The sequence below is a fragment of the Taurulus bubalis genome, assembly GCF_910589615.1.
Source record: "Taurulus bubalis genome assembly, chromosome: 16".
Lineage (NCBI taxonomy): Eukaryota > Metazoa > Chordata > Actinopteri > Perciformes > Cottidae > Taurulus > Taurulus bubalis.
Genome location: NC_136604.1, coordinates 23,095,156 through 23,108,192, shown reverse-complemented (window position 1 = coordinate 23,108,192; position 13,037 = coordinate 23,095,156). Strand labels below are relative to the sequence as shown.

Below are 13,037 nucleotides of genomic sequence, written 5' to 3'. Positions count from 1 at the left end.
ACCACCTGCAGGACAGGAGGGATCATTACCACCACATTACAGACGCCATGTACGTGCACGTACGTGCACACGTATATGTGTATGCTCTATACTACTGTTGAGGCCAGACAACAAAAGTCTGGTTGTATAGAAGTCTATAGACGATGACTCTACTTCTCAGTAAACATTGTAAACATGAGTTCCAAATATGGTCACTTAAAAAATGACATGGCGATGACCTTAATCCAAGATGGCGACGGACAAATCGCAGAACTCCAGGCTTCAAAACATCGGTCCAGAAACCAAAAGGTGACGTCACAATAAAACTACGTCAACTTATTACAGTCTGTCAGCTTGCAACAAGTCAGCGATTTCAGGGATGTGATCAGCGCACCAGTGCAGGAGTCACTGTCACCGCGTTCATTTGTGTTTCAAACACAAACGCTGGTCGACGGTATGCAGTCAGACTGAAATACAAGTACGTGACAGATAAAGAGACCGAGAACAACGACATCAGACGCCATTAAAACACAATGTGACAGAGAGCAGGACTGAACGGAGGTTTAACCAACGGAGACTCTGCAGAGCAACACAACGCCGGCTGTGAGCGACAAAGAAGAAGAAGAAGAGATTTGAGGTTTTTTCTTCCTGTTGTTCAGGTGTTTCAGGATTAGAGTGGATGTGGACGAGCAGATTAGAGACCAAGTGTAAAAATGAGAGGGAGGGGAGATTAAATGTGAGTGAAGGACAAGAGAGCCAGACGGAGGGAGGAAGAATAGAAAGAAAGAAAGAGGAGAACGCTGAAAAGAAAAGAGAGCGAGAGGCGAAGAGAGAGAGCGGCACATGTTGCAGAGGGAGAGAGATTTAAAATGGCCGAGTGAGGGAGCGTGACGAAACGGCCAAATCTCCAAAGTAGATTAGAGAGAATGAAGCGAGATTCTTTTCATTAGCGTGTGTGTGTCTGTCTATGTGTGTGTGTGTGTGTGTGTGTGTGTGTGTTTGTGTGTGTCTGTCTATGTGTGTGTGTGTGTGTGTGTGTGTGTGTGTGTGTGTGTGTGTGTGTGTTGCATGTTTTCCCAGATCAATAACACGTAGTGCAGAGCCCACAACCGGCATACAACTCTGTTCAATCCCATCATGCAACGGCTTCGTCTCGGCATTTTAATGTTTTGTCTCAGAGTGCAAACTGATCGTTGGAGGGAAAACATGTGACGTGGAGGCGGAGCCTCATGGAGGAAGCTCAATGTCGCCTGGAAAGCCGAAATAAAGGAGACTAAAGTTTGTTTCATTCTTTCTTTCAAACCTTTGAGTTCCTTCTTTGCTCATAAAGTCTGAAAACTGGAAAAAAAACGTTGGATTCTTTGAGAAGTCAAAAGAGATGAAAGTGAACCTTCAAAAACAATCAGCTGTTCACCAACGGAGGGAACGAACAGAGAAAGAAAGAGCGGGAACAAGAAGAAGAACAAGATGGGGTGGGAAGAGAAGTGACTCATGAAACAAACTGATCTGAGGGACAGAAAGAGACGCGACGGCGAGCCGAGACAGGAAGTGAGAAACGACCGCAGGCAGAAATAAACAAACCATGAGAACAATTAATCAGGTCTTTTTCCTTGCCGTCGTTTGAGCGAATGCGGCGACGGGACCCCGCTGATCCCGGACCCCGCTGATCCCGGACCCCGCTGATCCCGGACCCCGCTGATCCCGGACCCCGCTGATCCCGGACCCCGCTGATCCCGGACCCCGCTGATCCCGGCCGCCGCCCCGAGGCCTCGACTTCATTAGCGTCTCTCAATGCGACTCAGTTTCCACGCGAGGCGTCGCGCTGACGCTCAGTCACTGAGACTCATAGCGACTTCATCAGCCCGACGAGAGAAGAACTACAGAGGCTCCTGAGGACGTGTGTGTGTGTGTGTGTGTGTGTGTGTGTGTGTGTGTGTGTGTGTGTGTGTGTGTGTGTGTGTGTGTGTGTGACACAGAGAGTGCAGAGCAGAAGACTGAGTGGTGTTTGCTGTAGAAACACAACAACAAAGCAGGGAGTCGTAATGGGTTTTTTAAACTGGGCGAGAGGGTCAGAAAGCATCTGAAAGGGTCTGAAGGGTTTGAAGCAGGAGACACAACCACTTCATCTGAAGAGGTCTGTCTGACGGCGAGGTGAAGCGCTGAGAACACGCTCAGAAAACGTTTGTCTGAGTCAGTGGGACTGACCATAGCCAGCCAAGCGTCACGGCAGGTTTATGAAAATGTCACGAAATGTAATCCGTTGGTTTCCGTGTACAAAAACCACAAGGAGCCTTTTTTCAGGGTGGAGACACAAACCAAACGCACCCTTGCGGCGATGCAACGGTCGCGCCGCCTGACGTAGTGATGCGAAGGCGGGAGCAGAGGTGGGCGGAGCCCAACAGACACGTGACTTTCAACCACTTTCTTGACGCTCAACGTTGATTTCTTCCTCACGTAACTTCAGCAGCTTCTCTCCCGTATATTTAAACTCAAACAACGTGCCATCAGAAACCTAACTTTGGTCACTTTTGGTAAGATATCCAGCGTTGTTTGGGGATACGCTGCACTGCCTTGTATGAAAGACAGAATGGCTCTTTATTTAGATTACAGTCAGAAAAAACAAATAGCTGAGAAGAGCAACAGCACGAGAAGCTGCTTTTGTTTTCTTCTTTCTGAACGCTGGGCTTCTAAAGTGAGTTAAACTCCGGTTTAAACTGAGCAGGATAAAAGCGTTAAATATTAAAGAGCCGGAGCGTCGCTGCTCTACGTATACACCACGCGGTGCTTCCTGTTCTACCCGTCGACAGGAAACCCGTGAAGAAGAACAGCGTTACAGAGGTTCAGCTCAGCGGGACGCAGAGCACTTCAAACCCCGACTGAAGCCGCTCTGGGTCAACATGAACACATCTCTCCAGCACAGGCGGTTGGGAAACACGCCTTCTACTCTTCAGAAACCCCAAACTACCCCTCCATCAAGGCGGTGCGTTAAAGGTCACGTCGTAAATTTGACTCTCCTGCTGCACGCCGGCGCTTCTCACTCAGATAAAAGAGGGAACAGCTGGACGATGATATCTGAGCCACCTTTAGAAGAGGGAATGAGGCGCTCAGTGCGTCGGGTCACGGCCCTTAACGCTCACCTCAATACCTAAATGTAGGTCATTAGCTCTCGCTCCCTTCTGTGGATGAGGAGGTTTGGTTTTGCTTCGTGTCGCTGACTCAAACCGCTGTAATGACTCATCCTCCCGTTCAGCCGCTGACACGCGTCTCTGCTGCCTCTGAACACAGAGGAGGCGGGTTGAGGTTTGACTCCTGCTCTGAATAAATAACATTAATAACGTCGCCCTGCGGGAGCCAGAGTGAGGAAGGAGAGAGATTTAAGGGATTTCTAATGGAATCGCACAATAACAGGAAGTCTGAACGCTTCAAAGATGAACCTTCAACCCAAATAATACAATAATGTCACCATGTTTAATGGATTTGTCTTGGTAAAGGTGATTTATGAAACTTTGCCCAATGTTTCGAAGGCATTTCGCTTTCTTTCTCAGATGAAGTTCAAACTAACGCTTGTTTTTCTGTTGCATAAACCCAGACCTGAGGCAGCATCACTTTCCACTTTAGAAGCTCTTATGTGTCTAAACGAGCCTCCGACCGGACACTTAAACACTTAGAGGTGGTTCCACTCAGCGAGGGACCTTCTGGAGCAGAACAAGAGTTTGTGATGTCGGCAGCGCTGTGAAGGTCTGAGGATACGCCCGCGTGGGGTTCAGGTGCAAGAGGAGTTCAAGGCTTTTCAACACTTGTGGAGCCACATGTGTTTGATGCAGACACCTTACAAGTCCTCGTGTGGCGTGAGACACAGAAACCTTTAGGGTCAACAAGCAGATCCTTATTTCACAGAACCTTTCTTTGTCTATTCGTTTAATACGAATTCTGAGTTGTACAGGAAGCATCGTGACGCCACGTCAAGGCTATTGTCGTGTTCAGCGACACAAATTGTCTATTTTTTTTACGAGTAGTCAGGAGGAATATAAAACCATTAGAGAGTTATTTAGGATCCTTATTTGTGGATTAAAAGCATCATGAGACTGAGCAACAGTGATGTAGTTCATAATATCCAGTAAGAACAACAAGAGCAACAGAACTAGTACAAACTACTACAAACTACAAACTCGCACAAACTACTACAAACTACTACAAACTAGTACTACCTACAAACTAGCACAAACTACTACAAACTACAAACTAGCACAAACTACTACAAACTACTACAAACTAGTACTACCTACAAACTAGCACAAACTACTACAAACTAGTAGAAACTACTACAAACTACAAACTCGCACAAACTACTACAAACTACTACAAACTAGTACTACCTACAAACTAGCACAAACTACTACAAACTACAAACTAGCACAAACTACTACAAACTACTACAAACTAGTACTACCTACAAACTAGCACAAACTACTACAAACTAGTACTACCTACAAACTAGTACAAACTACTACAAACTACTACAAACTACAAACTAGTACTACCTACAAACTAGCACAAACTACTACAAACTACTACAAACTACAAACTAGTACTACCTACAAACTAGCACAAACTAATGCAAACTAGTACAAACTAGTACAAACTAGTACAAACTAGTACAAACTACAAACTAGAACAAACTACTACAAACTACAAACTAGTACTACCTACAAACTACAACAAACTACGAACTAGTACAAACTAGTACAAACTACAAACTAGTACAAACTACAACACACTACAACCTACAACATACTAAAAGCTAGTACAAACTACTACTCAGAAGTACTGCCTGCAACCTGCAGAGTTAAATAAATGTGATTTTAAATGCGTCTGTAATTCCTTCCCCAACACTCAGGTGTGCGTACCGTACCTGAACGCCTCTTTCTGCTCGCGGCTCGTTGACGGAAGAAGAACAATGAAGAGTTCAGTTTCCAGTCGCGTGTAACGGTATTTATCCATTTTCTGGGAGAAGAAAATAAAAGCGTGTTGAAAGCTTATCGCTCAGCAGCAGAAGAAGCGCAGAGGCATCTGTCTCGTGGCACCTTATCGACAACCTAAAGAGCTTCTCGGCACATTATTCATCAGATAAGTAGCAAACAGCAGTGGGAGGTATCGACGGAGGAGAGGAGGAAACACAACGAGGGAAGAAAAGGGAACAATCTCCTCAGATGTTAAACTGAAAGCTTTGCCGCCAGCCGGCCTCATTCGGTCTTTAAGTTCTTATTGAATTAAACGGTCTGGAAGGCCTCATTTAGACGGAATGCAGGGAGACTCCTCTGAGATCTCCAACCAATTCACCCTCATGGACCGGCAGAGCGTGGTCTATATGGACCTGGTCTATATAGACGTGGTCTTTATGGACGCGGTCTATATGGACCTGGTCTATATAGACGTGGTCTTTATGGACGCGGTCTTTATGGACGCTGTCTTTATGGACGTTGTCTTCATGGACGTGGTGGTCTTTATGGACGAGGTCTTTATGGATGTGGTCTTTATGGACGAGGTCTTTATGGATGTGGTCTTTATGGACGTGGTCTATATAGACAAGGTCTTTATGGACGTGGTCTTTATGGACGCGGTCTTCTTGGACGCGGTCTTTATGGACGTGGTCTGTATAGACGTGGTCTTTATGGACGTGGTCTTTATGGACGTGGTCTATATAGACGTGGTCTTTATGGACGTGGTCTATATAGACGAGGTCTTTATGGACGTGGTCTTTATGGACGTGGTCTATATAGACGTGGTCTTTATGGACGTGGTCTATATAGACGAGGTCTTTATGGACGTGGTCTATATAGACGTGGTCTTTATGGACGTGGTCTTTATGGACGTGGTCTATATAGACGTGGTCTTTATGGACGTGGTCTATATAGACGAGGTCTTTATGGACGTGGTCTTCATGGACGCGGTCTTCTTGGACGCGGTCTTTATGGACGTGGTCTGTATAGACGAGGTCTTTATGGACGTGGTCTATATAGACGTGGTCTTTATGGACGTGGTCTATATAGACGTGGTCTTTATGGACGTGGTCTTTATGGACGTGGTCTATATAGACGTGGTCTTTATGGACGTGGTCTATATAGACAAGGTCTTTATGGACGTGGTCTTTATGGACGCGGTCTTCTTGGACGCGGTCTTTATGGACGTGGTCTATATAGACGAGGTCTTTATGGACGCGGTCTTTATGGACGTGGTCTTCATGGACGTGGTGGTCTTTATGGACGAGGTATTTATGGACGTGGTGGTCTTTATGGACGAGGTCTTTATGGATGCGGTCTTCTTGGTCGTAGTCTTTATGGGTGTAGTCTTCTTGGACGTAGTCTTCTTGGACGCGGTATTCATGGACGTAGTCTTTATGGAGGTGGTCTTTATAGATATGAAAGTAAAAGGTGGAGCATTGAAACCAGACAGAGGAACTACGTGAGACTAGATAGCAGATCAGTTGGATCCGGTTTTCTTCTTACATATAGAATAAACTCTGTTGCATCGAACTCTCAACACTTCCGGCGATTTCTTTGAACATTTTCGTGAATCCAACAGCAGTAACACAGGAGAATGGAGCGTTGGAGGCGGAGCTTAGACTTCATGGACCGGCCCCGCCAGAGCTGTTTGTTTTCCAGCACCACCGAGACGCATTGAGATCCGATCACTCAAACCACGACCCGAGGTGGTCCGGGACACGTTGGACCACTTATCTGTTGTAGCATCATGTTAATGCCCCACGCCCACAAAACTGAAATCTAGGACAACAAATAACAGGACGTTCAACCCTGATAGCGGATCTAACGTCTTTCTGTTTCTTCATACCGTTGAAATACAAGTTCTGCTGAGTGAAATGTAAAATATAGAATGTGTCCATGCACATGAATCAATAGATTACATCTCTGAGCACGCTGCTAACAGGAACTGCTAACCGCTAATTTGGCTCATTTGTATTGCTTTTCTCCTTCTATTGTGGTGCGGTGATATCTTTATATAAATCTGTGTGTCATCTGCATAATCATGACGTTATATTTGGTTGTTTCAGTGGGAGGGCGTTGCACACTACAATATGATCTAATATCCCATAACCCTGTCTGAAGTAAAGGTGATCGTCGTGATAAAAGTCGCATAATGAATGTCACGTCCGTTATTCAAGAACTCATATTTGTCTGCGAGTAGACGGGAGTAAAAATAGAGAGCGTTTAAATGTCAAGGGCAGCTCAGCCGGAGATAAACGCTGACGTCTGCACATGTCCGACATCGCATCCCATAATCTGCAGCCGTCACCGGGAGGAAAAAGACTCTCTGCATGTGGAGGGAACGTGATGAAGGTCTGAAGCCTGGACCCTGAACACCTCCAGAGGTCTGACTCTCTCTGCGTTCTGATATCTGGACTTCTGTTCCTCCACAGCTGCGTTCCGTCTCAGGAACCGGATGCATTCCTTCCAGCGATCACATGTTCCACGTTTCTGTTGCGCTTCATTTCAGACGCATTTCCACAGAATTCATCTCGACGCGTTCGACAACTTTGGAAAAAACGGATTTAACCGAATGTGAAACCAAACAACAAACAGGAGAGACGTGCAGATAGTTTCCTCCAATTAAAATCACTCTACACACGAAGCTGGTGTTCATATAGAGACGGCATGGGACGAGGGAGGAGGAGGAGGAGGAGGAGGAAGAGGAAGAAGAATAAGAAGAGGAAGAGGAGGAAGAAGAATAAGAAGAGGAAGAAGAAGAGGAGGGCGGCTGCAGCTCTGTGAAGGTGACACACTGACCCCTGGGTGTCCTCGGCACCCGGGAGAGTCGGACCGCCGGCGGGAAATAACAAAGTCCACTGTCAGCACATATAGAGGAGGAAGAGGAGGAAGAGGAGGAGAGCATGGACGGAAGGGGGTTAATGTCAATTAGAGGGAGAGATGCATGTGTTCCATCTCTCCCTCTGAGGAGACAAGAGAAAAGAGGAGGAAACAAGAGAAGAGAGGAGAGAAGGAAACAAGAGAGGAGAGAAGAGAAGGAAACAAGAGAGGAGAGAAGAGGAGGAAACAAGAGAGGAGAGACGAGAAGGAAACAAGAGAGGAGATAAGAGAAGGAAACAAGAGAGGAGAGAAGAGAAGGAAACGAGAGAGGAAAGAAGGAAACAAGAGAGGAGAGAAGAGGAGGAAACAAGAGAGGAGAGGAGGAAATGAGAGAAGAGGAGGAAACGAGAAAGGAGAGCAGGAAACGAGAGAGGAGAGAAGAGGAGGAAACAAGAGAGGAGAGGAGGAAATGAGAGAAGAGGAGGAAACGAGAAAGGAGAGCAGGAAACGAGAGAGGAGAGAAGAAATCGAGAGAAGAGGAGGAAACGAGAGAGGAGAGAAGGAATGGAGAGAAGAGGAGGAAACGAGAGAGGAGAGAAGGGTTCATTGACCGAGAGAGAAGAAAAGGAGCGACATAATAAATAGAGAAGAAGAATCAAAGAGATGAAAAAGTATTTCCTCTCATTTCATGACGCAGCAGCTATGAGATATTAAAGTGAGCCATCGGACCGGAACGTTTAATAACCACAGAAGAAGAGATGCTGAACAAAAGCCTCCACTTCCAGTCTGGCTCGCCAGAATAAAACCACGGTGTCGGCTCGGCGCCATCGGAATACAAAATGTGAACAAAACCCAAACTGAAAGGAATCAGAATATTATGAGAATAAAAGAATGAGACGTCGGCCGGAGTTATGACACCAGGAGGAAACGTTCATGAGCCACAGCATCAGCAGCCTGATCACTCGCTTCTGACCGGCTTCTCTCACCGAGAGAGAGAGAGAGAGAGAGAGAGAGAGAGAGAGAGAGAGAGAGAGAGAGAGAGAGAGAAAGGGAGGGAGAGAGAGAGAGAGAGAGAGAGAGAGACTCAGATAAGCAAATCTCAGCTCTCTGGTTTTCATTCAGTGGAGAGCTGCATGCTCCAAAGTCAGAGACTGACCTTCAAAAACACAATGCAGAGATAGAGAGAGAGAGAGAGAGAGAGAGAGAGAGAGAGGGAGGGAGGGAGAGGGAGAGAGAGAGAGAGAGAGGGGGGGGGGGGGGAGAGGGAGAGAGAGAGAGAGGGGAGGAGAAAGAGGGAGAGAGAGAGATGGAGAGAGAGAGAGATGGAGAGAGCGAGAGATGGAGAGAGAGAGAGAGAGATGGAGAGAGAGAGAGATGGAGAGAGCGAGAGATGGAGAGAGAGAGAGAGAGATGGAGAGAGAGAGAGAGATGGAGAGAGCGAGAGATGGAGAGAGAGAGAGATGGAGAGAGAGAGAGAGAGAGAGAGAGAGAGAGAGAGAGAGATGGAGAGAGAGAGAGATGGAGAGAGAGATGGAGAGAGAGAGAGAGATGGAGAGAGCGAGAGATGGAGAGAGATGGAGAGAGAGAGAGAGAGAGAGAGAGAGATGGAGAGAGAGAGAGAGATGGAGAGAGCGAGAGATGGAGAGAGATGGAGAGAGAGAGAGAGAGAGAGAGAGAGAGATGGAGAGAGAGAGAGATGGAGAGAGAGATGGAGAGAGAGAGAGAGAGAGAGAGAGAGATACCCCTTATCCTTAAATAACTGCAGCCTCACTAACAGCTCAACACCTTGACTTTAAGGTGAAGAACTCACCGATCAATGGTTTTTATTTATTTATTAATAATGAGTCAAAACTCTGTAATGTGGAACAAAAATTCTTCTCACAACTAAGAGCAACTCTGCAACTTCGGGCCAAAGCAGCAACCGGACAACGGACTTCATGCAACTCCGTCTCACGGAGGTTTGGGAAATAAATCTGTTTTAGGCAACAGAGCAACAGTTAAGATCAGACAACAAACATAAAGGTTCCATTTGAAGACGGTTTGCATGAAACTAACAGAAGTTGACGCGTTGCTGGACTGAAGCAACGGAGCAACTCGTTGTCCGATACGAAGTTAGAGATCGACTTCCAGCATCAAGTCAACGAGTCTGAGAGGAGAACCACGAGGAACACAGAACACGGAGAACATAGAACACGGAGAACATAGAACACGGAGAACATAGAACACGGAGAACATAGAACACGGAGAACATAGAACATAGAGAACATAGAACATAGAGAACATAGAACACGGAGAACATAGAACATAGAGAACATAGAACACGGAGAACATAGAGAACATAGAACACGGAGAACATAGAGAACATAGAACACGGAGAACATAGAACACGGAGAACACAGAGAACATAGAACATAGAGAACATAGAACACGGAGAACATAGAACACGGAGAACACGGAGAACATAGAACACAGAGAACATAAAACACAGAGAACATAGAACAGAGAACATAGAACATAGAACACAGAGAAGGGAAATGAAACAACAACATCAGGCTGAATCAGCTCTGAGTGAATATTCTTGGTAACTTTCCATCACTGCAGCAGAGAGAGAGAGAGAGAGACAGAGAGAGAGAGAGAGAGAGACAGAGAGAGAGACAGAGAGAGAGAGAGAGAGACAGAGAGAGAGACAGAGAGAGAGAGAGAGAGAGAGAGAGAGAGAGAGTCTGGCAGAGGACGGGAAGAATGAACGAGGGAGATTAGAAAGAAAGAAACAGAAGTAATAAAACAACAGAGCTCCAGTGGACGGAGTGAAGAAGAGGAGAAGGTTCGTCTGCAACCTCCAACAGTCTGAGGAGAACCAGGAGAGAGAACCAGGAGAGACGAGAACCAGGAGAGAGGAGAACCAGGAGAGAGGAGAACCAGGAGAGAGGAGAACCAGGAGAGAGGAGAACCAGGAGAGAGGAGAACCAGGAGGGAGGAGAACCAGGAGGGAGGAGAACCAGGAGAGAGGAGAACCAGGAGAGAGGAGAACCAGGAGAGAGGAGAACCAGGAGGGAGGAGAACCAGGAGAGAGAAGAACCAGGAGAGAGAACCAGGAGAGAGGAGAACCAACAGAGAGGATAACCAGGAGGGAGGAGAACCAGGAGGGAGGAGAACCAGGAGAGAGGAGAACCAACAGAGAGGAGAACCAACAGAGAGGAGAACCAGGAGAGAGAACCAGGAGAGAGGAGAACCAGGAGGGAGGAGAACCAGGAGGGAGAACCAGGAGAGATGAGAACCAGGGGGGAGGAGAACCAGGAGAGAGGAGAACCAGGGGGGAGGAGAACCAGGAGGGAGGAGAACCAGGAGGGAGGAGAACCAGGAGAGAGGAGAACCAGGAGAGATGAGAACCAGGGGGGAGGAGAACCAGGAGAGAGGAGAACCAGGAGAGAGGAGAACCAACAGAGAGGAGAACCAGGAGGGAGGAGAACCAGGAGGGAGGAGAACCAGGAGGGAGGAGAACCAGGAGGGAGGAGAACCAGGAGAAAATCTTCATTGTTGGATTTCATGTTAAATGAAGACATTCAACTTTAAACATTCAACTTTAAACATTAAACTTTAAACATTAAACATTAAACTCTCTTTGGTTCTTATAACTTGTTTTTTTTAATGTTATTTGTATTTAGTTTGAGTTCTACAGTTTATTCTCATGAAGAAACAACATTCCAAAGACAAATGCATTGAGACGAACGTCGGCCTCAACATTAATAATCATGTTCATCAGACGGTTTGTTTTGAGTCCTTTACATTATTCATATTTTTATCACATTTCTCTGCATCCCTAAATAAATGTTTATATTGTTCCGTCTCTAGAGAGCAACCCAACAACAGATTAAAAGGCAACGTTTTATTAAAATACAAATACAAATGGTTATGCATTAAAATATATGGTTTAGGGATAGTTGTTTTATTGCAATAATGAATTAAAAGGTATTAATTTCCTAAATGTTGAGCCTCCATATTCAGTGTTCAGTATGACCTTCTGACACAAACACAAACGTAATCATAATCATAATCATAATCAAGAGGCTCGTTCGTTAGCGATGCTTCTCTCCTGGAATCCGCTGGCATCAGCAGGGGGCGGAGTCAATAAACTGAGGTCAAGTCGGACAGTTTTCAGCTGCCTTCAAACACAGGAAGTCACAAAAAAAGTACTTCCTGTTAGTTCCTATCTGTATGCTACTTGTAGTTTACAGATCACGTTTGGATTCATTCATGTTTTTATAAATATATATTAATGTAGAAATGTGTGTTTAGCTGCATCCTTTGTTCTTTTTATGTCTGTCTGTGAAATGCATTACTACTAGTTTAGATATGTGTTAAATAAATGAGATTTATTATTATCAACCACACAAGAAATGTGTTTAGATTAAACATGAGACTGGTAGTCAACAATCCAGTGTTAACATTCAACTACACATAAATAAGGATTTTCTTGCTGTCAGATCTAAGAGCCAATCAGCTCTCTGATGTGGCGACAGCCAGGCGTTCCCCATCATGCACTGGGCCACGCAGTCGGTGGACAGCTACTGTGGCGCCTGGCTCTAAAATCTACGGCCACCTCGATCTCGAGGGATTACCTTTGACCACGTGTGCATGACGTCAGAGCAAGTCGGACACAAATCTACCCAGCATGCATTGAGCGCTGACCGGGTCCCCCTGAGGAGCCGGTACCAGGTCTGGACCGGGTCTGGACCGGGTCCCCCTGAGGAGCCGGTACCAGGACTGGACCGGGTCTGGACCGGGTCCCCCTGAGGAGCCGGTACCAGGTCTGGACCGGGTCTGGACCGGGTCTGGACCGGGTCCCCCTGCTGCCGCCTGAGTGTCTTCCTCGGTGAGACTTGACTCCAGACTCTCTGCTTCATTTAAATGCTGATCGCGTCCCGGCAGATTCATTAGCCGTCTCATAAATATTGATATACCGTCTATTAAGCATTTATAAATCCCCAAATAAATATTACATTAACGTAAGGTTAAACAAGACACCTTATCAGCACCCTCCCTCCCTCTCCTCTGCAGAGGAGTCATCCCTCCTTCCTCAGCCTCCAGCTAACGAGGAAGTGTGATCGACAGGCGGAGAGACTCGGGGTCGTGAAGACGAGAGCGGCGCTACAAGGCTCCTGACCTGACCAGCGCCTAGCTCCTCCTCTTCCTCCTCCTATTCCTCCTCTTCCTCCTCCTCTTCCCTCCTCCTCC

General features: G+C 46.4%; 1 pseudogene across 1 annotated transcript; it reads left to right on the top strand.

The window, feature by feature from the left end:
- The first annotated feature begins 9,160 nt into the window (after positions 1–9,160).
- Positions 9,161–9,557, top strand: LOC306748744 (annotated as a pseudogene). Its single transcript has 2 exons — positions 9,161–9,309; positions 9,376–9,557. The product of its transcript is annotated as an uncharacterized misc_RNA (transcript).
- Positions 9,558–13,037: the final 3,480 nt, after the last annotated feature.